We start from the raw sequence: 25,658 nt of genomic DNA on the forward strand, positions 1-25,658 counted from the left end.
TGGTCCGGATCCGGTAGTCCCGTTCTGTACTATGATGACAGGATAGCGGGGAGCGATATGTCTAAAAGAGGACGTAAGCATGTTAAGTAGGGTTGAATTAGAACATCCTTTTGTACACACGGACACACAAACATGCATGTTGTGTCCAGCAGTTCATAATATCGGCGTCGCGTCGTCGGTGCCCCTTCCGGAAGCTTATGAATAATTTACCCATGGATGGTAGTTTTTGCGCGTGTTGAAAAAGGTGTTAGTCTGAGAGGTGTAAATGTAAAGAGGGTAATGAAGAGTTGTAAAGGTCTACTTGAATAGATGGAAGCACTTGGTTAAATGCAGGATTATTTAGAGGGTATCATCATGATGTGTTGGTAATTAGATGATAAATAGAACGATTCTACTGGGTTATATAAACTTTCAACGTAGCGTTACGAAATTATGATTGTCTTATCTAGTCGTATTAGATTTGCTGCTAGGATGTTATCGATCATTTAGTAATCTGGGTTAGATTATTTAGTGGTTTGTCAAGGACTCGTTCCAGAGACAAAATGTCAAAATGTGTCGAATGAGTTATTGGCAAAATACAAAATCTAGACCAACATTTGAAAAGGGCAAAACAGCCAAAATTTATTCCTTCTTATTCCTCGCCTACATATAAAGCTTTATATGTAGAAGAAGAACCAGAAGGAATAAATTTTTGCTGTTACGCCCTTTTCAAATATTGGTCTAGAAATGATCGAACGCAAATTACTAAATGATCGAAAAAATCCTTGATTCAATAAGTTGATAACAGAAATTTTTCATTGTTTATATAATGAAAATCCAGTAATTCCAATACAGTGATCGTTCGCTAATTGGGGCACGACCACACCCCAACTAGCGAATGCCGTTCGCTAATTGGGGTGTTTTGATAAGCGTCAATGTTGTTTACTTTTTGCATTGATCAAAAGAAAACTTTACGCGCCAGAAAATATCGATCCCGCCAAACACGGAAACTAAACGTCAACGCGTTTTTGACATCACATTCTGACGTTTGACTGCTTTTTAATTGGGTTTCGCCCCAATTAGCGAACCCCCCTTAAAAGCGCTCCTACTAGAAAAAACACAATTAGCGAACGTTCACTGTAGTTCATTAATATCAATCAAAACGTAAAAAAAAAAATGAAGAGATATAAGTGCTTGATATTTTTTTTTCCTTTCTTTAGCCTATCTCCAGGTAAGTCGATCTTGCTCGGTTTTATTTTTTTTGCCTTCTTTTTTAACCTACGGAAAACATGTGGTGTTGGAAAAAACAAGCTGTTAATGGAATCTCATAGAGGACAAAGATCTAAAAAGAGCTATTCCATGTGATTTCGAAGGTCGATTGATTTCAGTTTAGTTTTTTTTTGGATATTGCATATGCATTCTTTGTAGTTCGCAACCACCGATTTTGAATATTAATACATCGTTGGAAAGCTTGGCCTATATTGCGTTCTGTGATCAGAAACCTCAGGTGTATGTTTTTTTTTCTATCGAAAGCTACACTGAAAACAGCATTGTGGTAAAAAATACCATATTGATAGTTTAAATTAAATGTACAACACCAATTGATTTGTGCAGACTACGTACTACGTTTATTTTGAACATAATGTGTAGTATTTTTTACCATGGCTGAATAATATACAAACAAATGTCAAAATTACCATAAAGCATGGTTATTTTAACTGAAATAAAAAGTTAAAAAAAATACCATTTATTTCTTTTAAAGTAACAATTGTGTAGTAAATCTAACTGCTGCATGTAGTTTTTTTTTATTGAAATTTATTGTTATATTTCGTCTAGATTCCGTAAATTTGGCAATAATTATGCAATAAACATAATGATTCATTTTTTTATTTGCGTTTTTTTTTGTTTTTCTAAAAGTTTACACAAAGTATTTCTTAAGCCTTATATAACTAACTTTTTGGAAATTATATATGAATAGGTGATTCATCAAGCACATCTATGTTAATTATGCTGTACACTGGTTCAGTCATATTATTCGGAGTCATGCTTTGAACGTACTCTGTTTTTTTTTTGATTCAATGAAGTGCAATTATAAGTTCAATTAATACCTTCCCTTGTCAGGGTCAAAACTAAAACATTTTCCAGTAATCAGCGGTATCCTTATGATCCTGTTTGGTTAGCAGCTGATGCTTTTTGTTCCGGTTGAGGGAACGATTGAAGAGCATTCCGGTTAGATGATTTTTGTGTATCGCTGCGTTGCGTGAATTAAAGTATACACTTCCTGTAAAAAATGAAATGATTGATTGTATTGACGATCAGATCATATAACGAGGTTATTACTGGTTGCTCTGGTGGAAATTTCTCTGAGAATCTTTCCATTTTCCTTCCGTTTGAAAATTTCTTCAGGAACGCTCAAAGCAGCTGATGTAGAAAAAAGAGGATATTGGGGTGCTCGTACTGACTTGTACTGACGGATTAGAGGCGCAAATGAATGAATTGCAAATCGCAGGATCTCGTTTAATCACGGAACAAACACGAATTGTCGATCTAATAAATCCAGTGTCTCGGATCTCCGGGTTTTCATCACGGGCTAAAAAAAAGAAAAATAAATGAGTATATATTTTTCGTAAAGCATGGGAATACAAACCATCAACTATCTCTACATCCAGAACTAACCCGTCGACAGCAATTTCCACAAATAAAAAAAGAACTTTGATTAGCAAAACGGACAAGCGGACAAGTGACGTGTTTCGATGAAAATCGAACAAACCGGATGAAAATATGAAGCTATTGTTATTTCTACCATGTGCACGGTAAAAAAGACCATGGTAGAATAGTCATTTTAAAAACAGTGTTGTTATTGTTTAAATTTTATGGATTTATTTTGACAATTGATTGAATTGTTATTTTTACTACACGACCATGGTTAAATCTACTGCACCCTTAATTTCAGTGTATGTACAATTTATTGAATTTGGTAAGGCCCATCTGACCAACGAACATTATTTGTATGGGTAATACGATACTACGACGCGACGTAAGTTCCTTGATTTTATACACTGTTCTACGTCGAATATGTTTTGAAACTGAAGAGAATATCTACAACAGCATTTTATTAGGAAGGCTCAAAATTTTTGAGCATAACGGAGCCATATTCAATTTAATGAAATAATCAATTCAAGAATTTTGATATTTAGTTCATGAAAATAGACATAGACATGAAAATAGTTCTTTCTGCTTTGCTATGTTATGCTCTTAGTAGATTAAAAAAAACTTCCGTTTTAGATTTTTGTTTTCTCGTGCTATTTAATTAGAACTTATATTTAAAATTTTATAATTTTAACTCAATGAATATTTTCATATCCCAAGGAATATTAATATAAACGTATATAAACAACAAATAGGGAGTGAGTGCTAGTAATGGACCCCGTGAGTATAATGGACCCCCTGAACAAAAACCGAGAGTTTACGCTTGAACCTACAATTTCCTACAAACTTCCATAGGATAAAGTTGCTTCACTTATCAGGGCAGTAATTCCATACAATTGTTTTGCACTGGGAGACTGAAATTTAGTTATATTGACTAATTTATGAATGTAAACGCGCTAGAGGGTCCATTACTAGGACAGAAGGGGGGGGGGTCCATAATAGGCAACAGGAACATGTGGAAATGGAATTTTAAAATGGCTACATGATTTTAAAATACATATTTTAGTAGTAAAAACGAATGTTTTACCATGTGTTATGTACGAAACGCGATGCTGATACATGTTGCTTGTCATCTAGTGCTGCAGAATGGCAAATTGTCATGAGTCTTACTCTAGCGAAGCGATTGAAGTAAGTTTCCGTAGTTAAGGGGTCCATTACTAGCACTCATTCCCTATATTCCAAAAAAAATGTTCTTAAAAGTTCTTTTTGTATAAATTAAAAAGAAACTTTTTTGCTGAGTGTTTAGTTGTATGTTTCACATTTTAAGAAACTTTGGCCTATTTTTCACAGATACGTATTTTTCCTCTTAACAGTAAGGTCATCTTCAGCTTTCCGAGAAGCTTACATATTTTGAAACTCGGCCATAATATTCTTTGTCGTGAAAACATTTCGATCCAAATTCGAGTGCAATTAGTATAAACCCGTAATGCTGGGTGGACACCTTTGCATGGTGTGTTACGGGGTAAGATCTACCACGGTTACATTGCCAGCTACAGGCAAATCCTGACCCAATGAATACCTTCCTTATTATCCAACTCCGTGGTATTTATGAGGGTGTCGCTAAGTCGGTGGCCTCTCGTTAAGTAAGTACCACATCAATCTCAAAAGTAAAACATGAGTATCACCAGTGTCCAATCTACGAATTACACCGTAACAATGTTAATGCTAATGCCAATGCTAAATTCGAGTGCAATCAGTATGAAAACCCCTTGTCAATAATGATAAAAAATGCCAAAGTGACAATTCCTCCTATTGGATCATTGTTGCTTCAATGAAGTTGTATAAAATCTAATTTACAATGCGCTGGAAAAAACTTCTCCTCCTTGTCATAAGATTACAGTTCCCAATCAACTATGAACAATGCCGCAAAAAAAAACTTTTTTTTTATCTAGATAGAAATATCGGCTATAATAAATTTTATATTCGAGAATTTGAATAATTGAGTTGAACAAAAACAGGTATAATAAGCTCATGCTCATGCTCATGAACAAAAACAGGTATAATAAGAAAACCGTTCCAGCAACCCGTGCACTCCTTTTCACCACAATGAAGATATACAAAAAATTTCATTTGGTGTGTGTTTCATCTCCCAGCAAATAAATACTTTAATTATGGAAAAGGTAGAATGTTTGCTTCTTATTTTTTATACCAATACAAAGAAGCAAGCGAGACTAAAAGACCTCTTTTAACTATTCTCGTATTATTCATAGGTTACATGTTAAGAAAAATAAGTGCACTATAATAAAAAATAACTCTCATTTACCTTTATAATCATCAATACTAAGATTCTTGAATTTATTAATACAATAACTTGAATACGGCTCCGTTATGCTAAAAAGAAATTGAGCCTTCCTAACAAAATACTGTAGTAGAACAGTGTATGAAATCAAGAAACTGACGTCGTAGTATCATTGATATGTATAAAAATAATGTTCAATGATTGGCCTTAAAAATAATTTGGTAAATCGTACATAACTTTTGATAGAAACAACATACCTGAAATTTTTGAACACAAAGCTTAATATAGGCTAAGCTTTCTAACGATGTATCAATATTCAAAATTAGTGGCTGTGAACCAAGCAAAAATAAAAAAAAATGAATCCAATATGGCGGCTATATTATGTATATGCCTGCTTATTATTGAAAATTGAGGCCTCTTTCCAACGATATGCAGAATGTTGGAGTTGTGCAATAAATGAATCTTACTTACCTACTTACGGATCCTGTAAACCTCCGGTGGTGCAAAGGGCCGACTTGAAAGATTTCCATCCTGAGCGTTGCCCGGCTATCGCTTTAACCTGTTGCCAGGTTAGATTTCGGTCAACTTCTTTTATTTCTTTATTGAGGCTTCGCCGCCATGAGCCTCTGGGTCTGCCTCTGCAGTGTTGTCCCGCTGGGTTCCAGTCTAATGCTTGTTTACAGATTTCGTTTCTGCCCCTACGTAGAGTATGGCCGACCCAGCCCCACTTCCGATCCCGAATTTCTGTTGCTATCGGCCTCTGGTGACAACGACGATGGAGCTCGTTGTTTGAGATCCAGTTGTGAGGCCACCAGGCCCGAATTATATGCCGCAGGCATCTGTTAATGAACACCTGCAGCCGTTGAGTGTTCTCCACTGATACACACCATGTTTCGCTAGCATATAACAGCACAGATTTCACGTTAGAGTTGAAAATTCGTATTTTGGTGCTTTCACTTATCTGCCTGTTTTTCCAGTTATTTCTTAAACTCGCAAAGGCAGCCCTTGCTTTCTTGATCCGTGCGCGTATGTCGATCTTGGTACCGCCGTCTGACGCCATTTGGCTACCAAGATATTGGAAGCTTTCAACATTCTCCACTGGTTGCCCGGCTACTGTGAAACTGGAAGGAGTCGCCGTGTTTACATCCAACGATTTGGTTTTGTTGACGTTGATGACTAAACCTGCCGAGGAGGAGCGCTCGGCAAGGTCGTTGAGCTTACTCTGCATATCAGAGCGCCGTTGCGCGAGGAGTGCAACGTCATCAGCCAATTCGAAGTCGTTTAGGTGCTCCATGGTTATAGGCTGCCATAACAGCCCGCGGTTTGGTTCACGGTCAATCGCATCTACCAGAATCTCATCGATTACGATGAGGATTAGTAACGGGGATAGAATACATCCTTGTCTCACACCAGCTACGACCCGGATAGGGTGGGACAGAACCCCATTGTGCAGCACTCTACACGAAAAGGCCTCGTACTGTGCTTCGATGAGGCCGATGATTTTCTCAGGAGCCCCTTGCGTCTCAGGGCGCCCTACATATTCTCGTGATTGAGACGGTCGAAAGCTTTTTCGTAGTCAATGAATACCAAGTAAAGGGACTCTTGGAATTCGTTGACCTGCTCCAGAATTATGCGGAGCGTGACAATATGGTTCACACAGGATCTTCCGGCACGGAATCCGGCTTGCTGCCGCCGGAGAGTTGCATCGATCTTCTCCTGAATCCGGGCTAGGATAATTTTTAAACAGAACTTTGAGAACGGTACACAGCAACATAATGCCTCGCCAGTTATCGCATACAGTCAGGTCACCCTTTTTGGGCACCTTCACTAAGATACCTTGCATCCAGTCGACCGGGAAAGTTGCGGTGTCCCAGATATTAAGAAATAAACGATGCAGTAGTTGAGCGGATGTCATGGAATCAGCTTTGAGCATCTCGGCTGATATGCGGTCGACCCCTGGGGCTTTATTTGATTTCATGCTTTGGATGGCTGTTGTAATCTCTAGCAGTGATGCAGCTTCGGTATTGACGCGTGTTATACGTCGGATCCTAGGCAGATCATGCCGAGGTGGTGATGGCCTGGCTGGCACTTGAAAAAGTTGTTCGAAGTGCTCGAACTTCATGCGGCGTGCCTCATTGGCAAGTTGTGCCAATTTACCTTGCTGCACAGATAAAAATATGTTGTGATTTTAAATGTATTTTCATGCACATATTTGGAGCATGCAAATAAACGTAACATTCAATCGATTTCACTGTTCTTTAAATTCGAATTAAATTTAAACTGTGCTTGCTTGTAAAATTCAATCAAATTCAATTGAATATCGAATGTTAATTTGTTTGATATGGTTGGGTGCAATGTTACACGTCGTTGAACTTTCAAAATGATTTGCTGTGTGGGCCAGGGTTAAAACGTTCCATGTTCCTATTCGTGTCCGTTGTTTCGCGAGTCGTCGCCGTAAAATCAGTCCGTCCGAACCCCACCACATCCTAGGCAGACCCCACAGGACGCACCCTCTCACTCTAGCTGATGTCAGAAGGACGTCAGTGCCCAGGCTGCACTACCAGTTAAGTACGCAACCCTTAGCTGGCGGTCAATTGTCATCGGAAGACCCGTGGAAGCGTGAGTATTGGAACTTGTGAGGACCAGAGCTATGTTAGGCGCCCCTTTCCGGGTGTCAACTCACCATTTCGCAGCCCGAATCGTTTGTTTGAAAAACTGCATATCGGGACTTTAACTTTTTTGTTAACAGAAATTGTTTTATCGATTCCGCAGAATGTAAGCGTTTTTCTCCAAAACTATTTCCCTCATCGGATAGAAGAAACATATTCTGTCGGATACATACCGTGTTTTTCTCAGGAAAAGTGAATTACGCTTGCTTTTGCAGGAATAAGCCTTCCAATGTTTGTTTACAACATAGGTTAAGCCCAAATCGTGAACCATTCCCGATATGTGACATTTATGGAAAAATGTGATTTTTATACATTCTGAATCCTCGTCCTCGTTTTCTGCCAAAAAAAAAAAACAAAAACATTTTTTTTCGGAAATGTATGGAATTTATCCGTTTATTTGAGAAACTACATAATGTACACGCACTTTGAAGGGCACATATGGGTCACCACTTGCCGTTTCTAAGCTGGAAGTGTTCCAGGGCGTTGGATTTCGCCTAAAACTGTTGATCTGTATCGAAGAAAGATTTGGTGCTAATTTGTCCAAAAACAGTATTTTGTCGTTTTATTGTAGTTGTTTATTTATTTATTTGTTCAGACTAAGGCCGAAGTGGCCTATGCGGTACATAAGAATTTTATTTATCTCTTATATTGCTCGTAACTATTGATTTTCCAGGTGGCTTATTGGGCCTGCGCAAACCTCCTGTCTCATCGGAGGGCCGTCGTGTCTGGTCTGTTTTGTGTCCCACCTGACACCAGGACTTGGGCTTATGCGCTTTGAGCGGCACACGGTCGCTTTGGTGGGGCCTACTTGCGGATACATGCAGCTTTTTATAGGAACTTAACAGGGCCCACTGTCAAATCCCACCACATCCTAGACAAGCCCCACAAATCGCAGATGGCCTGGGGAGGCATCGTCAAGCCCTTGAACATAGTCCCTGTCGCCCTTGTAAATGTGCAAATATCCATGCAGTTTCTTGAATAAATGATTCATATTTGTCCACATGTCGAAGAGATGCCTATCCACGAGAGGCGTTATAAAAGGATGCTAAAAAGTTCTAGTTATGTCAGAATTGTTATTCACCATTTTTCCATTTGAAAGATGTTCCATTAATCGGTTTTTGATTTCTTGCTTGCTTTAATTCTATTAAATTCTAAAAGTTTGCAACACTCAGTTTCTCACCCTTTAAATATTTCCCGCTGTTCAAGAAATTCCGTCACCGTTTGCCATAATTGGCTAGGCGTTTTACTCGGTGGATAATCATGGAAGTGGATCATAATTGAATTTCGCTCCGTCAATGAGTTTTTATTATTTTTCAATTTGTTTAATTACAGTAACGAACCGAGGGCCACTTCTTTGTATCCTACTACCGTTGGCCCATTCTGGGCTGCCATTATTGTTGTGCGGTCCAAAATGCTTTAATGAAGCTTTTGTTACCTATGCTTATTTTAACGGGACGAACGAAATGAAATGTCGTCCATTTTCACCGTTCGCCGGCCAGGCCATCAACCAGTCAGTGCAGTGCAGCAGCGGGACTGCAATGGTGTTTTAATATGTGCATTGAATCGTAAAACCCGCACGGCCGATCAGTTCATTTTCGTAATTAATTGATGAAGTTGAAAGCATACGCCAGCATTGGCATGGTGGAGCTTTCAGGATAATCAATATGCAAAAAAGAGGTCATTATTATCGCGATTATGGTCGACGAGGACATTCCACGATGGAGATTCGCATTTTTTCAACGATCGTAAAAATGTTTAAGCTCTGCCAAATCCGCAAGAAAAACTATCATCCCCATAAATTAAATTCGCTGCACCATTCCGTGATGAAAATTTCGATTGAAATCCATTCAAGAGAGTACGCCTAATAAGCGGTTTATTTGATTCCTGTTGTTATTGTTTTTTCCTGCATCACAAAGCAAAACGAGTAAACAAGTGAATTACGTTTTCATCCAAATGAAAGGGAGAAAACCAAGCTAATACTGAACAATGTTTAGTAGGTATTTACTGTTGATGTTGTTTTGGAATTGGAAAAATTTAGTCTGAAATGTTTCAAACAAAAGTAGATGAATGAGGAGCTTTGTAATTTTCAGGTGGTACAATGAGCATCGGATTGTAAGAAGCACCCCAAATTTTTGGCTATCACTTCCACTCACACTTAGGGGCCCCATACACGCTCCGACATGTTGTACAACTTTGACTCCGCCCCCAGGAAATTGGGTTCGGTCGGAGCAAAGTCGGCTCGTCTGTGGGCAAGTTGTACAACTGTTGGACAGTACAACTTGCCCACAGACGGTCCGACTTTACTCCGACCGAACCAAATTTCTTGGAGGCGGAGTCAAAGTTGTACAACACGTCGGAGCGTATATGGGGCCCCTTACACGTAAAGGTTACAGAATTACTTTTTATAAAATGCCCGAAGACTCATAGTGTTATAAGTACACCATTCGTTGGGCATAATGACGTTAATCATAATTGACGTTATGCATAATTCTGCCTTATTTGTGTCATGGCCTGTTCTTCGAGACATTTTATGCCTAACATACTGATTAGACCTCTTCATGTTTTCAAAAATTATCAAAAATTGAATCGGTCAGCCCAGAATCACAATTCTTATGCTAAAATAAGTCACCTGTCAAATTTTCAGCTAATTCGGATAAAATTTCGAGGTGGCTCAAGTCGATTTAGTGTTTTTGGGCTATTTTCAATTTTGGAAAAAATCTAACAAGAGATATAAACGTCGAAAACTATCGCAACAACCTCTATACGGAAGCTTTTGGTGTGCTCTACAAGTCTTGTGAACATTGCGATTCGTTCCGTTCACGTTTTGTCTATGTTAAAGTGATTTTTAAGCTTTTAAGTGCATAAAAATACTGTTTCCCCCAAAAGTCGTTGTTCTACAAAATTTTTGAGTTTATGACAAATGATTAGTAATTTATTATATTATTATTCTTCTTTTTTCCCTGGAAATTTGAGTAATATAATTGCCCATGTGCGATTTACCGTTAAATTCTTAAAAATCAGAAGCTGAACATTTGTCATAAATTTACACGTTAGGATTTCTTCAAGCAAATTGTTCGAACAAAACATAAATCAAATCATATGATATTTGATGCTTACAACAAACGACTTCCAAGTTTTGTTAATTTCACCATATGTCTGCATGTTTTTAACATTGTGTGCATCGTAGTAACAAGTGAAATCGAAGCTTCTTTGTTTGAACAACTTGTTTGAAGAAATCTCAGCGTGCAAATTTATGACAAATGTTCAGCTTCTGATTTTTAAGAATTTAACGGTAAATCGCGCATGGGTAATTATATTAATCCAATTTTCAGGGAAAAAACAGGAATAATAATATAATAAATTAACAATCATTTGTCATAAACTCAAGAATTTTGTAGAACAACGACTTTTAGGGGAAACAGTATTTTTATGCACTTAAAAGCTTGAAATCAGTTTAACATGGACAAAACGTGAACGGAACGAATCGCAATGTTCACAAGACTTGTAGAGCACACCAAAAGCTTCCGTATAGAGGTTGTTGCGATAGTTTTCGACGTTTCTATCTCTTGTTAGATTTTTTCCAAAATTGAAAATAGTCCAAAAGCACTAAATCGACTTGAGCCACCTCGAAATTTTATCCGAATTAGCTGAAAATTTGACAAGAGACTTATTTTAGCATAAGAATTGTGATGCTGGGCTGACCGGTTGAATTTTTTAAACTTTTTGAAAACATGAAGAGGTCTAATACTTATGCCTTACGTTCTAATGATTATCGTACGCCAAACGGATTATTCCCGCACAAAATACTTACTACTTTTTAGGAACTGATCCTTAATATAGAAAAAAAAACTGTAAATGTATCAAGCGCTGGATTAGATTCTTGCTAGGACGTCGTAGTAGAAGTAGACCTGAAGCGGAACGGAATCGCAAATCAAAAAAAATGTCCGTCATGTTTTATGTCTTTTGAGGCTTTTTGTCTAAATTTGAATGAAATAAATATAAAAAAAAATGTTTGAAAAGTGAAGTGAAAAAAAAAATATATATAAATAAAACTGCAACAGATAACGTCACATGGCAACATGTGACGTTGTATGTTGTAACCGTAAGTGGTAACCGTAAGTGAACACCGTAAGTGGTCCTCGAGTTCGGCACACCTAAGTGGAGTACAGTGACTAGACCTGTACGCCGGTCATATAATCGGCGGCTGCAGCGTGGTGCTTTTGCCCTGGCGGCGTCACGGCGGTGGCGTGAATGAAAAAATCAACGTCTGACAAAATAAATTTTAACGCGGCTTTTTGGATTCACGTGATTTTGATTCACACGGTAGGAATCGCCCGTTAAAAAATTGACTTCAGTGGATTAAGATTGCAATTAGGGTGGTCTAACCGGTAGTACCGAAACCGGTAATACCGGTATTACCGTCCAATTTTGGATACCGAAAATACCGGTTTTAGAGACGGAAAATACCGGTATTTTCGGTATTTCAAATTTTGCTGTCAGATACAAAAATCTCGAATAGTTTTCACCTACATATATCAGCTAAACTGCATGTAATCGCATATCTGTCCCATATAAATAGAAAATCCAGCTAAGATGGGAGAGATATTCGGTTTCAAGCAGTAAAGACTCATTGTGCAAAAATACAACAATTGAATGTGCGCATGAATGAACCTAAGTAAACATCATCGACGAAATTCACCTGCAGCAAAAATCGATCATCATTGTTATTAATCATACATGTTGCTTCATTCCCTTAGCCAATGACTTTTTTCTTCAATGAACATTGTTGACATCGTCAAGAATTTTCTTGCAATAAATGAAATTGTGAAAAAGGTACGATAGTAGTTTTTTTAAAATCTTTATTAAAGCGATTTTTCCTATTACAAGAGTTCATCACTAAGCCAAAGTAGTATTTCTCAGAAAAACGTGAAAACGATTCGCTGCAAAAAATTTTCCGTTCTGAATTCAGAAAAGAATTTGAATTAGTGGCTGACCCCAGAGACCGTTGGAATAGAATGTAATCTATGCTCAAACGGATCTATCATAATCCGAATTAAACTTCGGTGATGGTTTTTTGGCGGTTGGGGAAATAATTTAAGCCCTCGAACCTGTTCAAGCTGCTGTGAAACTACTCTGTCGTGAGTTCTGCACGATCTTTTTGCGTTTTTGAATAATTCTGCCGTAAAGCAATTGATCAGAAACGATTTTCTTCAAGACATTTAAAGCTACTTTGATTAAAAAGCGGACAATATATTGAAGCGTCTAATCATTCCTGATGCGATCGTTGAAACTGAGACAACGACCATTCCTGAGGATCGGTACAAAGAAGATGCCTCTGAAGGGATTAAGGGTAAGTACTTCACACTAATTTTTGATGGCTTTGGAACCATTCGTCCAACTTTGGTTGAACCAAAGAGAGGATTCTCAGTAGTTGACAGCAATGCCAACAAAATCCAATGCGGATTGGGAGAGTATGTTTATTACTAAACCAGTTAATTACTTAAGTTTCGCTTTGCCTAGCTCAACAAACAATTATTTTAACCTTCGAAGTTTTTCAACATATATTGCTTTTCATCCAAAAGTCAAAATCAAAAGTTTTTCATTTAATATCTGAAACACAGACAAACAGACGTAATAGCTTGAACATTTTTCTTAAAAAACATCGCCCAACTTCACCACCATCTTGCGAGCATGTTACACGAAACAATGTTTCGTATGACATTGTCACCAGAAGGCGCTAGAGTGGAATGTCAAACTCGAAGGATTACGACGCTAGCGCCTCTAGTTGTGAAACGCACAGTCTATCAAATTCAAATTTATCGTTGAAGTCATGGTCGATGGTAATTTCTTTAGTTTTACGTCTGTTTGTCTGTGCCTGAAATTTTCACAAAAACCGGTATTTTACCGGTATTACCGGTATTCACTCCACCAAATACCGAATACCGGTATTTGTCAAAAATGACCAATACCGACCACCCTAATTGCAATAGTCAATTGCCGGCGACACTAATCAATACCTGATTTCAAAATGTTATCTAGGGGGAAAGACGGCTTTGGCAGATTTTGTTCTATTATTGGCAGGGGGTTTTTGTCGACCAAATTTTATGAAATTTGGCCACAATATTCTTTGATATGCAAAGAATGTTTAGGCCAAATTTGAGCCTAGTCAGTCATAAAAAACCCCCTGCCAATAATAGAACAAAACCTGCCAAAGCCGTCATTCCCCCTACATTAACACTGTTTTGTTATTCGTTGATTTTGATGAATCAAAATTTTAACAATAAATCCTGCCTCACTTTTCGTGACCCCTCCTGAGTAGTGTAGTTTATGAGATTTCGGTGTCATGAAACTATTTTTTTATTCTCTATATCTTCTCTATATCTTCTTCTTCTTCTTCTTATTGGCATTACATCCCCACACTGGGACAGAGCCGCCTCGTTGCTTAGTGTTGATTAAGCACTTCCACAGTTATTAACTGCGAGGTTTCTAAGCCAGGTTACCATTTTTGCATTCGTATATCATGAGGCTAGCACGATGATACTTTTATGCCCAGGGAAGTCGAGACAATTTCTAATCCGAAAATTGCCTAGACCGGCATCGGGAATCGAACCCAGCCACCCTCAGCATGGTCTTGCTTTGTAGTCGCGCGTCTTACCGCACGGCAAAGGAGGGCCTCATCTTCTCTATATATAAAAATGAATGTTTGAATTTCCTTTGAGGCAATATAACTCAGGAACGGTTGGACCGATTTGCAAGATTTCCCCACTGATCGATTCGTATTGGTACTAGCTGTGTTTATATACATGAAAAGATAGAACATTTCGCTGGGAAAGTTGAACAAATGCAAAAATACTTCTGATATTTCACCAGGGATTTCTTTAAAAGTTTCTTCGAAAAGCCTCTGAGATTCCTTCGTAGACTTCTTCAGAAATTCTTTCGAAAATTCTATTAGGAAATCCTTTGAAAATTGATTAGAGGCGTAGAAGTAATACACTCATATCATTAATAGTGTAAAGAAAACTGATTACATAAGTGGCCTGGTTGATTTGAATAAATACAAAGTACATATTGTCATGATAATGCAATGATAATGATAACTGCAATGTGTAACAAGCCCCACGTTACAATCAACATGTAACAATTAACAAATTAAAATAATGCACGTTCTCTCCTGGTGCCCTGAGAGACGGCTTGGTGGTGCCAACTATGGGAAATGACGAGGTTTCATATGAGATTTTGGTCCATCAGCCAAATCCCGCAAATATATTTTTATTGCGTATTGCGCTTTTTGTCTACAGCAATTAGTTTGCTGTATTCATAGCTGAGCCTTTGTATAGGATTCTTATCTTATTTGGGCACCTCGAATCAATTAATGCCATTTGGCATCAACGATTCGATGTCTGTGTCTGGAACAAAGTTGAGACAAATCATAACTAAACATTTAATTGCCTACTTTCAGGCTTTCATCTTGGGTCCAGACACAGAATCAACAAATAAAACATACACAAAATAGCACAAATGATATAGACTTGATCGAATGTTTACCACTATACGAGCAAAATAAAACCAACCGTAACAAATGATTTCCCAACACCAATGGCAGATTCTATAAGGATGGGGGTGTTTTGGGCATGTATTCAAGCCTTCACAAAAGCTTATGTACCACAACAGACATAATTTGCGATTCACCTACAGGTTTAGTTGCCCGACTGAATAAGGCTTTCTCTTAGACAAATTCCAAAAATCAGTTTAACGTTTTATGTATTATTCAAACTCACAAACTAATCAACCAACATATGCATCAACCAATGCATGTCAGCACTAAGGGTATGCGATAACACACTTTTTCCTAACGAAACGAAACGAAACGAAATTTAAAATGTCTATGTTGATTCGGATCGAAACGAAACGAAATATATATCTACTTTCGAGACTTCGAAACGATACGAAATCAAGGTTCAATAAATTCGAATTTTTTCGGAACGAAACGAAATTTTATTTTTTTCCGCGGAATTTATATTAAATTGGCTTTACATTATGTACACAATTCTGATTACACTTTTTCGAAGTCAAATATCTGTTTTGCGACCAGTAGAGTTATTATTACAGAAGAGGCAGTCTGTTATAAATCACCGCATTCTCGCCGCATATACCATTGGCGGTAAGGCAATTCAAATTTCGTTTAAAACCTTAGTTCACTTAAGAAATATGTACTTATGCTGAAGCATACTTCATATCGCCTTGTCAGCATAGTTTTAGTCTACATATATAAATATAGCCTACATTTGCTCACTAGAAGAATCCTGTGCACCTTTTCAAAATGCACAAAGATATGTATTTCAATTTGAATTTCACAGATCCATAGTTTTATATATATGTGTGTCCTTGGCATATGAGAACAGCTGTTACGGTCAGTATGAGCTGAAAGCAATCAAAAGTAAAGAACTTTCCGCAATTTTGAATGATGTTTCAACCCGTTCTGGATTTTTTTTTGCAAATTCCTTGCGAAGATCTAGAAATGTCCACAAATCTTCAATGTTCCGTACATATTGTGCAAAAAGTCAAAGAAGAGCTTAGCCTGATTAACTGTACACACCGTAGTTGCTAATCATGATTGGCCGAGAAACAGCAACTATGCACACCTCACCAATTAAATAATATTCTTGGGATACAAAAAAGTTATTCTTATTGTATACTTGCTTCGGAGTTTGCCATTCATGACCAATAACGATGTTGGTCCCGTCCTTACAGTCAATTTAGGATTAGGAGAGGAAAATTAGTTTAACACTGATTGTTATTAGAGACCGTGGAATGCTCTGCATCTCCGTGAGCGCTACGGGAAAGGAATCGTTTGTTAGTAGATAAGGTAATTCATGAGAAGCCCAATAGTAAGCGACTATATATTTATTGTAAAAGAAGTTTTTGCCTTTCTCGTATACAAAGTATACGTAAAGGCTATATGTTCGCTCCAAAAACGAACTTTTTATAGGAGGCCCGGAGACCCATAGTGTTATATACCGATCGACTCAGCTCGACGAATTGGAGTGATGTCTGTGTGTGTGTATGTGTGTGTGTATGTGTGTGTGTATGTGTGTGTGTATGTGTGTGTGTGCGCAAAAAGTCTAGCTCACTTTTTGGGCACTTATCCTCAACCGATTTGCTCGCAATAAGTTGCATTCGACGCAGAATCCTGTCCCATTATTTCCAATTGAAAACTGACCTGATCGGACTATGGGCTTAGAAGTTAAGACCAAAATACATTTTTTCATAAAAAAGCACATCAAAAAGTCTAGTTCACTTTTTGGGCACTTATTTTCAACCGATTTGCTCGCAACAAGTTGCAATCGACGCAAAAACCTGTCTCATTATTTCCTATTGAAAACTGACCTGAGCGGACTATGGGCTTAGAAGTTATGACCAAAATACTTTTTTCATAAAAAAGCACATCAAAAAGTCTAGTTCACTTTTTGGGCACTTATTTTCAACCGATTTGCTCGCAACAAGTTGCATTCGACGCAGAATACTGTCCCATTGTTTCCTATTGAAAACTGACCCGATCGGACTATGGGCTTAGAAGTTATGACCAAAATACTTTTTTTCATAAAAAAGCTCATCAAAAAGTCTAGTTCACTTTTTGGGCACTTATTTTCAACCGATTTGCTCGCAACAAGTTGCAATCGACGCAAAATCCTGTCCCATTATTTCCAATTGAAAACTGACCTGATCGGACTATGGGCTTAGAAGTTATGGCCAAAATACTTTTTTTCATAAAAAATCACATTGAAAAGTCTATCTCACTTTTTGGGCACTTATTCTCAACCGATTTGCTCGCAACAAGTTGCATTCGATGCAGAATCCTGTCCCATTGTTTTCTATTGAAAATTGACCCGATCAGACTATGGCCCAAGTAACACGGTTTGTTGTATGAGTGTAAAAATACATCTTTCGAACATATAGTATGTTACGTTTTGGTATGAAAAACTGCTTTGATTACTTTTACACGACCCAAACAGCGCAATAATTATCGATATTTTCAACATCTTTCAGTCGCAACCTTGTTTTTGAATGCACTTTCACAAGACTAAACTTAAGTACTAGGGATGTTTTCAATGACCGACCTTCAACAAGGCTCTGTCAAATTGATACCAAAACAAAAATGCTGACCGTGTTGGTGTTGGTCAAAGAAATAAATTTTATACAAAAAACGAATGAAAACAGTCATGCATGAAATGATGAACACCATTTTTATAATATTAATAAACATAAATATACAACTGAATAAATAAATCAAATTTGTTCCGAAGCCTCGGTCGAAGCATTATATGCGGCTCATTTTCATGTTTCAACTTTTGATTTTACTTCTCCTTAATTTATGCGCCATTGATTGAAGAAAAATATAACTATGCCAAAGCATAATTTTGAAATTGATATGTGAACAAATTCTCGAAACTGCAAAAGAAAAACAATATGGCGAGTTGTCGATAAACAACATGGACGATGAAGAACGTTCATAACATTGATCTGATGAGATGTTGAATTTACGTTAAACTTCTATCATTTGGGTATATATTCTGACGAAACAAATGTCAAAAAATGAACATGTTATGACCTTGTTCGTAAAATCTTCCTGTAGACATGTTTTATGTTGTGAGAACATAAAACGAAACATCTCAAAAAACCAAACAAATGTCAAAAACCGACATGTTATCAGCAAGTTGTGAGAATGTAGTATGAAACTTCTTCTCTGATCAAATTGCTGTATGTTTTGCAAAAACCTTATCATAGCTTTCCTTGAACATAACATGTTTTGTATTTCATTTTCCCGACCTTTATTCAACATTATTATTAGATCTTCGTTAATAATGATGTTTTCGGTGTTACTTGGGGGGCTTAGAAGTTATGGCCAAAAAAAAAATCGTGTAAAAGCACATTAAAAAGTCTAGCTCACTTTCTGGGCACTTATTCTCAATTTGCTCGCAACAAGTTGCATTAGACGCAGAATCCTTTCCCATTGTTTCTTATTGAAAATTGACCCGATCGGACTATGGGCTTAGAAGTTATGGCTAAAATGCTTTTTTTTTTTTTCATAAAAATCATATTAAAAAGTCTAGCTCACTTTTTGAGAATTTATTCTCAACTGATTTGCTCGCAACAGTTGCATTCGACGCAGAATCCTGTCCCATTGTTTCCTATTGAAAATTGACTCGATCGGACTATGGGCTTAGAAGTTATGACCAAAATTCTTTTTGCCTTTCTTGTATACAAAGTATACTTAAAGGCTATATGTTTTCTACAAAAACGAACTTTTTATAGGAGGCCCGTAGACTCATAGTGTTATATACCGATCGACTCAGCTCGACGAATTAAAGTGATGTCTGTGTGTGCAAAATAATCTCACTGATTTTTCAGGCACTTATCCTTAACCATTTCATTTCTTAGGCATTTATCCTCAACCGATTTGCTCGCAACAAGTTGCATTTGACGGGGGATTTTTCGGCTTTGCAGTCACTTCAGCAATTATAAACGAATGTTTTTTCTTTGCCCGACGTTTCAATCGGGCAAAGAAAAAACATTCGTTTATAATTGCTGAAGTGACTGCAAAGCCGAAAAATCCCCGGTGCTAAATCCAAAACAGTCGAGAGCATCCAGTAAGTTGCATTTGACGTGGAATCTTGTCCCATTGTTTCGCATTGAAAACCGGCCCAGTCGGACTATGGGCTTCGGAGTTATGGCCGGTTTTTACAAGAAAAATTCTTTTCCTCTATTTAGGCACTTACTCTCGGCTGATTTACTCGCAACATTCGACGCAGAATCATGTCCCATTGTTTCCTATTAAAAATTGGCCGGATCGGACTATGGGCTCAGAAGTTGTGGCCAAAATACTTTTTTTCATACCAAAAGTGCGAAGAAATTACAAGAAACGAGAAAGGCACTATCACTGCTAGGTGGATTAATCTGGGTTTTTTTTAAACAAGAAGGCGAAACTGTGTTTCAAATGAATACAACGCAAGATCAATCCCACCCAACAAATATTGGAAGGTGAGAAAAAGCTTATTCCATTCAAAATAAGCTTCTTCAACTAATATACTAGCTCATTAAACTAGAATTGTTTGTTGGGAGCTGCTTCGTTTAATAAGCTTCTACAATACGATCGCACTAAATAATTTTGTGCTGTTCGATGCAGAGATTAGTTTAACACTTTGCGTTCTCACACACTAGTTGGCGTGATCAGCCATTAACAAGGTCTATTGTATACTGGTTAAACAAATTTCTGCTACGCGAGGTAGATTTTTTTTCGCTTCACGTTGGACTAGCTGCCGTCCCATGACCACCAGCTAAACGATCGATTCCGCATTCATATTGTACAAATAGTAAAAAATATCACAAAAAAATTAAATTTGAATCTTGGAAACACTGAAGACGTTCAATGGAAGAAAACTAAATACGTATTTGTCGACTAAGAATGGGGTTCCCAAGTAACCAAAAGTTCCTTTATAAGAACGTTTTTCGCTTAATCAGCTTGACTGAAGTGGCTATATAGCAGTCTGAAAGTCGTTAAACGAACCTGAAAGTTCCTTCACGAAGTTAGAGAGCCTTCTAAGCAGCTTCCAAAAGAACTTGTGGAAAATTCCGGGTGATTAAATTTTTCTGAGTGTGCGAAGGGGAAATTGTCAAAGTCAATTTTTATTTATTTGTTCGTCTCTTTCTTGCTCCTCCTCCTCCTCCTGATGGTGGGATTAAACTCGACTGTCTCTGCGTTCAAGTCCTTGCATGATCTGATGCGCCAGCGAACATAATTGAACCGAGTGAGTAATGTAACTTACTGATGAAGTGCACATAATCTCCTATGCCAACATGGTGAAATTTAAATTGTAGTCATTTCATCTACAGATCACAACACCTCGACAGTGTAGTAGTTAGCAATTGTGGCTCTAATGCAAAGTATGCGGGTTATAATATAAAAAATCAATTTTAGCCTAAACTTTTGAATAAACTTTGATGAAATGATTATGTATGAACAATTTTAGTTGAACTTTTGGAAACATAGAAGTCGCTTAAATGGTTCGCAGTGAACTTGTTTGGAACTTTTATGTTCGAAGTTTTAAAGGCGCTATTAAGAAGCCTTTATTCTACTTTATAGTTCCTAGAGAGTACATTTAGTTCACATTGGAACTGTTGGGAGCCAGAAGAAGCTTCAAGACTTATTCTCATCTAGAAGGTGCTGTCGGAACTTTATATGAACTCTTAGAAACTTCAAAGGGGATTTTGTTATGCAATGACGAAGTTTTGGTTGCTTGGGTTATGTAGTAAGCGTTAATAGAAAAACCCAGATCAATCCACCTAGCGTTGGTGGTGCCTTTCTCGCGCATTCAAATAATAAGAAAAGCACATAAGAGAGGTCGAAATAGCACTTCAGGGGGATAGATTTGACTTTTTCCATCAATTCATATGTATTTGCGGTCATTTGAATGCATTGCTGCAGTCTTTGAAAAAAAAAAAATTTAGTTTTTGAAATTTTTTTCCCAAGGGGGGACCCTTGGCAGAAAATCAATGTTTTTTCAATAACTTTGGAACGCAATGACCTATCGGGCCAATTTTCAATAGGAAACAACTAGACCGCAATCCGCGTCGACTGCAACTTGTTGCGAGCAAATCGAATAATGCTAAGTACCAAAAAGTGTGTCTCACATTTTTGTACACACACACACACACACACACACACACACACACACACACACACACACACACACACACACATACATACACACATACAGACATCACCTCAATTCGTCGAACTGAGTCGATTGGTATATAACACTATGGGTCTCCGAGCCTTATATCAAAAGTTTGGTTTTGGAGTGATTCTATAGCCTTTACGTATACTTTGTATACGAGAAAGGCAAAAAAATGTATAACCTGAAGTTTTGAAAGCAACTTAACGATTTTGTTCAGCGGCGCAGCCAAAATTTTTGATAATATGAAGTATGGTTTAAGTTTAAATTTGTTTCGAAATTCCGCGGAATTCCGTTAAATTTCGTTAAAAGCTAGTTTTTTCTAGCGAATTTTTTGTAATTTTACGAAACGAAACGAAATCAAGAAATCAGATTTCGCCATGCTCAAATTCCGCGAAATTCCGCGGAATTTCGTTTCGAACCACCTGAAACGAAATTTTTCGAAATACCGCATATGCTTAGTCAGCACATTGTCTTAGAGACACTATCACTTGAGGTAGATTTGAAATTGAATTGTGACGAGTTCCATCTTAACAACGTTTATGAACTATCATAAGACGAGTTTAGTACTATTCAAATTATTTCCACCACGTATTTGCTTTACAGATACGTAATTCGTATTTCGACTTAAGTTAATTGATTTTTTTATTGCGATTAGTCATCGGCGTGGCAAATATATGATCAGCAGGGCGCCGACTTAAAATCTTAGGCGGCACGGTGAGTAAAACCACCGGCGGCTGCGGCGCATAGGTGTACTAGAGGGTTCGTATGCACCCTCTGCCTCCGGTCGGATTCGCTCTGGGATGAACTTTTGGAATTGGCCATTTTACGGATGTTCCGGAGGATCGTTTCTGGGACTTTTGTAGGTCACAGAAGGCTTTAACTATTGATTGCATCGACAATTTGCCAGAATGAGTGGTTATCAAAAAATCGTGAAGCTCTGGGATGAACTTTTGGAACTGGCCACTTTTACGGAAGTTCCGGATCTTCCAGAGGGCTTTCCGATGACCACTCGAGGGATGAATTTGCCCAGAAATGGCATATATAAGATAGCAAATACAGTTGGGATCATCAGAGCGCATATTTGCAACCAATTTTATGTTTCATTACACGAAACTCGAAAATTTGGTGCCAAATTGAGAGGCTCAAACAGTACCTCTTTAGTACAGGTTCCCCGGGGACTAGAGAAGTCAATTAGGATGAATCGCCCCATGGGCTTGTTCTAGGAACCTACAGCTTTCGTTTGGCACCTAAAGATCGAAAATCGGTTCAAATTTGAGTGTTTGTGATCGTGATGAAATCTTGGGTCCAAATGGACCCCAATGCATAATGTGTAACTTGTAATGCATTAGGAAGGTTAACAAAGCTGGACGTTAAGGAAGCCGTTGCTGTCCCGATTGAGTATCCACAATTAAAAATCAATGATTCCCTGACTGAAGGAAAGCCAAAGAGAGATCACTACGGATCGAATGAAGTGGTGGATAGGGGTGCAAAACATGCACCAAATAACTCAATTTACCCATTAATGGGTACTTTTATTTGGCATCTTTTTCTGTCTGCAGAAAAATTGACCCATTTTTTGAAGCTCGGCGGCATAACTCATCAATGAGTTACTGGGTAAACGAAAATCTCTTTTGCAGTTTTGAATCATAGATCACGCGTTGCATATCCTATAAAGCCGGTTTCCAGAGCTGGTGCTGCATGTCGTGACTCTAGCGATTTGGTGAGCTTGTTTCAATTTGTTTAAACTCCAATTTATTTCAAAAACTAGATACGAGCTGGATTGGGTAATCTGAAACTTTGTAGGTATATTTCGCATCTTTGTGATTTTTCAGAACGCGTTTTAACAATAAACGGTAACGTAATTGGTGTTTAATAATTTTATTTCGCGATTAGATAAACATGTTTCAGTGAGAATGGAATAGTTCTTCTACTTCATTAGGTGACTTCGTTAGAACCGACATACATACCAGCATGATAGTCGTTCCGGTTCAGATCGAGCAGAATCTTTCTACTTGATGGTTTCGATAGCACTACCCAACCATAACTGAGCAGATGTTCGATGTATGTTCAGATGGCTATCCTACTGGAGATAAGAGGTGGTAGGCATTTTACTTCAATGTAAGTCCAGACTGATGGCCTGGTCCTTTCTGATGAACCAAAGCGAACCCGCTTTGCCGCATCGTTTGCTTCATTTTAGTCTATTCTCCATCAATGGCGTCACTCCGTATGAAAAAATAAATCAGGGGTCAAACATATTGATGGATATAATTGAATATTCTGTTCAAAACACTGCAGCATAATTAACGTAAACCCCAAAATATGTATTTCCATGATTTAAAAAATATAACCCCTTTCCGCCTTCATGAACAAAACTGTGTTTCGACAAGTGGAATATATATTGGAAGAAATCTTGCCACCATAAAAGTTTTGTTCTATCATCTAAACTGGTTGTAGGTCAAAAGGTCGAACGACAAAAGGTCGAAGGTCAAAAGGTCGAAAGGACAAAAGGTCGAAGGGTCAAAAGGTCCAAGGGAAGGTCGAAACAAAAAAACTGCGTCAAAAGGTCGAAGGACAAAAGGTCGAAAGGACAAAAGGTCTTTCTTTTTTATTCCTTCTATCTTATTTCTTCTTCCTTTTTCTTTCTATTATCTTCTTCCTTTTTCCTACTTACTTCTTATGTTTCCTTGCTTCTTTCTTACTTCTTTCTTCCTTCTCTCTTCCTTCTTCCTTCCATATTTATTCTTATTTATTTCTAACTTCTTTCTTTTTTCCTTTTTTCGTCCTTCCTTCCTTCAGCTTTCTTTTTTCTTCCTCATTTCTTCCTTCTTTTTCCCTTTTTTCTTCCTACATGCTTTCTTCTTTCTTTCTTCTTTTTTTCCTCCTTTCTTCCTTATTTCTTGTCTCTTTCTTCTTTCTCTCCTCCCCCTTTTTTTCTTCCTTTTTGTTTCCTGTTTCTCTTTCTTCTTTCTTTTAACTTTATTCCTTTTTCCTTCTTTACTCTTTCTATTTTGCTTCTCTCTTTCTTTTTTCCTTTTTCTTCCTTCCCTTATCCTTCTTTCTTCCTTTCTTCCGTATTTCTTCTTTCTTTTTTTCCTACTTTTTTTCCTTCTCTCTTTTCTCTTCCTTCCTTCATTCTTTTTCATTCTTTCTTTCTTCTTTTTTCTTTCTTTCTTGGTTATTTCTTCTTCATTTCTTTCTTTTTTCTTCTTTTAATCTTCCGTCTTTATTCCTGCTTTCCTCCATCTTTCTTCCTCCTTTTTTCTTTCTATTTTCCTTCCTTTCTTTTTTTTCTTTTTTCTGCCTACTTTCATCCTTCTTTCTTCCTTTCTTCCGTATTTCTTTTTTTCCCTACATTTTTTCCTTCTCTCTTTTCTTTTCCTACCTTCCTTCTTTTTTGTTCTTTCTTTCTGCGTTTTTTTTTAATATCTTTATTAAGGTGTTTTTTTAATCTACAGACTAAGTTCAACACCGGACTTTCTCCGTTCTTCCTTCTTCACTTCTTCCTTTTTCTCCTTTCTTCCTTTTTTCTTCTCTCTTTCTTCCTTCTTTCTCTCTTCTTTCTTTCTTGTCCCTTTTTGTTTCCTGTTTTTCTTCCTAATTTCTTTTTCTTTGTTCCTTCTTTTCTTCTTTATTCCTTATTGTATCCTTCTTTCTTCCTTCTTTATTTCTTCTTCCTTTCTGCCTTCTTTCTGCCTTCTTTCATCCCCCTTTCTTCCTTCTTTCTTTCTTCTTTCTTCCTTATTTATCTCTTCTTTATTCCTTATTTCTTCCATCTTTCTTCTTTATTTCTTCTTTCTTCCTTATTTCTCTCTTCTTTCTTCCTCATTTCTTCCATCTTTCTTCTCTTTTCCTGTTACTTCTTCCTCCTTCTTTCTTTTGTTTTGCTTAATTACGTTTTCTCTCCTTCTTTTTCCTTTCTTCTTTCTTCCTTCTTCTATTTTCCTTTTTTCTTCCTTCTTCCTTCTTTTCACCTTCCTCCATCTTCCTTCTTCTTTTTTCTTTGTTCTGTTCCTTCGACGTTATGACACATATTCGACCTTTTGATCCTTAGACCTTTTGTGCTTTCGACCTTTTGACCCTTCGACCTTTTGTCCTTTCGACCTTTTGTGCTCCGAGCTTTTGACACAGATTCATCCAAACTAATGAATTCAAATGAGCCCATTGCTCTATCATAGGTATTTTTGTCCTGTCTTATACTCACGGCTTTTCGCCTTTTTAATGCACATGAGACATACCAAAACCATTATTCGTTATGTGCAATTTATTCAGGCGTACCATCATGCGGTGCTTCTTTTGACATAACGTAAATTACTATCAAATTGTCGT

At 37.4% G+C, this 25,658-nt stretch overlaps 1 protein-coding gene across 2 annotated transcripts in view; it reads left to right on the top strand.

The window, feature by feature from the left end:
• The window catches only part of LOC134205146 (calexcitin-1-like), a 185,801-nt gene that overhangs the window by 72,942 nt on the left and 87,201 nt on the right, over window positions 1–25,658 (top strand). The window lies entirely within an intron of this gene.

Source organism: Armigeres subalbatus, chromosome 1 (genome assembly GCF_024139115.2).
Source record: "Armigeres subalbatus isolate Guangzhou_Male chromosome 1, GZ_Asu_2, whole genome shotgun sequence".
Classification (NCBI taxonomy): Eukaryota; Metazoa; Arthropoda; class Insecta; order Diptera; family Culicidae; genus Armigeres; species Armigeres subalbatus.